The 4,748-nt window shown below is 44.9% G+C and overlaps 2 pseudogenes across 1 annotated transcript; both read left to right on the top strand.

Annotated features, from left to right (window-relative positions):
* The first annotated feature begins 555 nt into the window (after window positions 1-555).
* On the top strand, window positions 556-2,573 carry LOC105549765 (annotated as a pseudogene). Its single transcript, XR_001007602.1, has 2 exons — window positions 556-1,151; window positions 1,210-2,573. The product of XR_001007602.1 is annotated as a serine/arginine repetitive matrix protein 1-like (transcript).
* On the top strand, window positions 2,547-3,644 carry LOC105549773 (annotated as a pseudogene).
* Window positions 3,645-4,748: the final 1,104 nt, after the last annotated feature.

The raw sequence follows: 4,748 nt of genomic DNA, 5'->3' as shown, positions 1-4,748 counted from the left end.
TAATCCCAGCATTTTGGGAGGCCAAGGAGTGTGGATCACAAGGTCAGGAGATCGAGACTATCCGGGCTAACACGGTGAAACCCCGTCTCTACTAAAAATACAAAAAAAAAAAAAAAAATTAGCCGGGCGTGGTGGCAGGTGCCTGTAGTCCCAGCTACTCGAGAGGCTGAGGCAGGAGAATGGCGTGAACCCAAGAGGTGGAGCTTGCAGTTAGCGGAGATGGCGCCACTGCACTCCAGCCTGGGCGAGATTGCGAGACTCAGTCTCAAAAAAAAAAATTAAAAAAGAAAGAAAGAAAGAAACTGAGAAGACAGTCCATGGGATGGATAAAAACATTTGCAAGTCACATAACTGATAAGGATTTAGAATCCAGAATATATTTTAAAAACTCTTAAAACTCAACAATAAAAAGAAAAATAATCCAATGTTAAAATGGGCATTTTAATAGACATACTTCCAAAGAAGATATGCAAATGGTCAATAAGCTCATGAAAAGATGCTCAATATCATTAGTCATCAGGGAAATGCAAATTAAAACTATAAAATAGGCGGTGCACCCTGGCATAGGGAGTGATCTCTGAGCGAGAAGGCAAGATGCATGTGGGATTCTTCCCCGATCAAGTGGAGAACAGAATAATCAGTTCTGCAACAGACAGAAGAAACTACTGAAGCAGCTGAAATTTGCAGAATGCCTAGAAAAAAAAGGGGGACACGAGCAAAGTAAATTTGGAAGTTATAAAGCCTTGGATAACAAAAAGAGTAATGGAAATCCTTGGGATGAAGATGATGTTGTGATTGAGTTTATATTCAACCAGTTGTAAGTGAAGAACCCAGACTCCAAAATGATGCAAATCAACCTGACTGGATTTTCTAATGGAAAAAATGCTCGAGAATTTGTGGGAGAACTGTGGCCCCTGCTGCTAAGTGCACAAGGAAACATCGTGGGAATTCCTTCTGCTTTCCTAGAACTGAAGAAAGAAGAAATAAAACAAAGACAGACTGAACAAGAAAAATTCGCATCTATGAAAAAGCAAGACAAAGACAAAGATAAAAGGCATAGGGAAGAAAAAGAAAGCAGCAGAGAAAAAACAGAGAGGTCTCGTAGCCCAAGAAGATGCAAATCTCCTTCCTCTAGAAGACGATCTTCCCCTGTTAGAAGAGACAAAGCACAGTCATCCTTGATCTCCCCGTCACAGAACCAAGAGCCAGAGTCCTTCTGCTCCAGAAAAGAAGGAAAAACCTCCAGAGCTCCCAGAACCTTCAGTGAAGGTAAATGAACCTTCAGTAGAACAGGCCACTTCTACTAGTGACATTCTGAAAGTTCCCAAACCTGAACCTGTACCAGAGCCTAAAGAACCTTCTCCGGAAAAAAAAAAAAAAAAAAAATTCCAAAAAAGAAACGCAGAAGGAAAAGACCTGACCACGATCTCGGACACGCTCCAAATCAAGATCCCAGATGCGGTCCCACTCTCCTTCTCACACTCCACCTAGACGGCGCCATAGATCCTGATCAAGATCGTATTCACCTAGAAGGCGGCCAAGCCCAAGAAGGCAGCCATCTCCTCGAAGAAGAGCTCCACCAAGAAGAATGCCTCCTCCACCAAGGCATAGAAGGAGTAGATCTCCAGTAAGATGAAGAAGACGTTCGTCAGCATCCTTGTCTGGGAGTAGCTCATCATCCTCTTCATCTCATTCCCGGTCACCACCAAAGAAGCCTCCCAAGAGGACAGCCAGCCCCCCTTGAAAAATTTGTAGGTTATCTCCTTCAGCAAGTCCTCCAAGGCGAAGGCACAGGCCATCTCCTTCTGGAACTCCACCACCCAAAACTCGGCATTCCCCAACACCCCAGCAGTCAAACTGTACAAGAAAAAGTCGTGTTTCTGTATCTCCAGGGAGAACTTCAGGTAGTGACAAAACATAAAGGTACTGAGAAAAGGGAATCCCCTTCACCAGCGCCGAAGCCTAGAAAGGTAGGGTTATCTGAATCAGAAGAAGATAAAGGTGGTAAAATGGCTGCAGTAGATTCTGTGCAGCAGAGACGCCCATACAGACGATAAAACCAGCAGTCTTCATCTGACTCTGGCTCCTCCTCCTCCAAAGAAGATGAAAGACCCAAGAGATCCCATGTGAAGAATGGTGAGGTTGGCAGGCGGCGGAGACATTCCCCTTCCCGGAGTGCCTCTCCATCACCACGAAAGCGCCAAAAAGAGACTTCCCCTCGTGGTAGATGGAGAAGAACTCCATCCCCACCACCCACCAGAAGGCGATGGTCTCCTTCTCCCGCCCCTCTTCCTCGACGGCGCAGTTCTCCACCACCACCACCACGAAAAAGAACTCCTTCTCCTCCCCCACATCGGTGCTCAGCCTTCTCCTAGAAGATACTCTCCTCCAACAGAGAGGAGATACTCTCCTTCTCCAACTCCAAAGAGAAGAATGGCTTCTCCTCCTCCCCTTCCTGAACAAAGAGCATCACCATCTCCACCACCAAAGCATTGGGTCTCCCATTCTCCACCTCCCAAACAAAGAAGCTCCTCAGTCACCAAGAGATGTTCACCTTCATTATCATCCAAGCACAGGAAAGGGTCTTCCCCAAGCCGCTCTACCCACCAGGTCCGATCACCACAATCAAACAAATGACATTCGCCCTCACCACAGCCTCGAGCTCCTCAGACCTCTTCAAGTCTTCCACCCATTCGAAGAGGAGGGTCGTCATCACCCCAAAGAAGGCAGTCCCTGTCTCCAAATACTAGGCCCTTTAGGAGACTCTCCAGGACTCTGGAACCTAAAAAGATAAAAAAAGCCTGCTTCACCAAGCCCACAGTCTATAAGGAGGGTCACATCCTCCTAATCTGTCTCCGGGTCTCCTGAGCCAGCAGCTTAAAAGCCCCCAGCACCTCCATCCCCCGTCTGGTCTCAGGCACCATCTACAAACTGGACACCAGCTGTACCGGTCAAAAAGGCCAAAAGCCCAACACCAAGAGCATCACCACCAAGAAATTCCAGTCAAGAAGGAGGTGGGAAGAAAAAGAAGGACAAGAAACACAAAAAGGATAAGAAGCACAAGAAGCACAAAAAACACAAGAAGGAAAAGGCTGTGGCTGCAACTGCTGCAGCTGCTGTGACCCCTGCAGTCATTGCAGCTGCCACAACCACATTAGCACAGGAAGAACCAGTGGCAGCGCCAGAGCCGAAGAAGGAGACTGAAAGTGAAGCTGAAGATAACCTTGATGACTTAGAAAAGCACCTGCGTTGGCCAGGCGCGGTGGCTCACGCCTGTAATCCCAGCACTTTGGGAGGCCGAGGGGGGCGGATCACAAGGTCAGGAGAGCGACACCATCCTGGCTAACACGGTGAAACCCCGTTTCTACTAAAAATACAAATAAAATTAGCCAAGCGTGGCGGGGGGCACCTGTAGTCCCAGCTACTCGGGAGGCTGAGGCAGGAGAATGGCGTGAACCCGGGAGGCGGATGTTGCAGTAAGCCGAGATCGCGCCACTGGCCTCCAGCCTGGGGGACAGAGTGAGACTCCATCTCGGAAAAATCAAAAGAAAAAAGAAAAGCACCTGTGTGAAAAGGCCCTGAGATCAATGAGGAAGGCCCAAGTGTCCCCACAGTCTCAGGCGGAAATGTTTGTTATGATGTAAATTTTATTTGGTTTGTATGCAGTTCAATTTCAAAATTGCTAAAATGTGTTTGAGTTTTAGACTATAACATTTGTTGTAATAATTGCTAGGTTGAAGTTCACCATGTAAAACAAGGGGCATGGATTTACATTGCAAAAGTTGTCCATACTGTATTAGTGACATTCTTTCACTGACAGCTGACATAATTCATTTAGAGTGAAATGTTTTAAGCCAAAAAAAAAAACCCCCTTTTTAAAAAGGGGGGTTTAAATACTATTAGCATTTTCATGGTTCCTTTAAATGCCCTGGCTATTCCCAGAGCGTTTTTTTGTTTGTTTGGTTGGTTGGTTGGTTTGTGGTTTTCTTTTTGTTTTTCTTTTTCTTTACATTTTTTTCATTTGAGTCTTAGCACCCATTTAACTTATGCTTCTGACGTCGTATGTTCTGTAAGCTTGCCCAGAAATAAGACCACTGTTTTGAACTACCACAAAAGTATAAATGAATATCTTAATGCCATAATCTTTCCTGTTGCCTGTGGAGTTTCTGTTGAAATGAATCAGGATTCAAGCTCTAAGATGAGACAGAAAATGAAAGCATGCTGTTTGCCAGGACACTGTGGATTTATATTGATGTGTAACAAGTTGATCTGGAACACTGGACTCTCATTCTGTTCTTCTGGTTTTGTGTTTTTGTTTTGTTTTTTCTTTTGTAAAGGCAATGAGCTAGTCCCAGGAAGGATCCTTTAGTTACATACAATTTTGTTTAATGAAATGTCATGGCTCTGTTCATATTTTTCTCTTGTTCTTCCAATCAGTATATAAAACTTTCCGAGCTCTTGTATTTGGAAGGCTGGAAGGGCCCAGAATTTGGAACAGTGTCTTAGTTTCACTGTTTTTGTTTTGATTTTTTTTTCAGTTTTTTTTTTTTTAATTAAAGCTATGTAAAGCTTGTGGATTAAACAGAATAAATTTCTAAATTTAAAAAAAACTAAAATAACACTTCATACCCACTAGGTGGCTATAATAAAAAAAAAGAGGCCGGGCGCGGTGGCTCAAGCCTGTAATCCCAGCACTTTGGGAGGCCAAGACGGGCGGATCACGAGGTCAGGAGATCGAGACCATCCTG

Source organism: Mandrillus leucophaeus, unplaced genomic scaffold, assembly GCF_000951045.1.
Source record: "Mandrillus leucophaeus isolate KB7577 unplaced genomic scaffold, Mleu.le_1.0 Scaffold456, whole genome shotgun sequence".
In the NCBI taxonomy this organism is placed as follows: Eukaryota; Metazoa; Chordata; class Mammalia; order Primates; family Cercopithecidae; genus Mandrillus; species Mandrillus leucophaeus.
The sequence above is the reverse complement of the archived record's forward strand: the minus strand, read 5'-3'. Positions and strand labels throughout refer to the sequence as shown.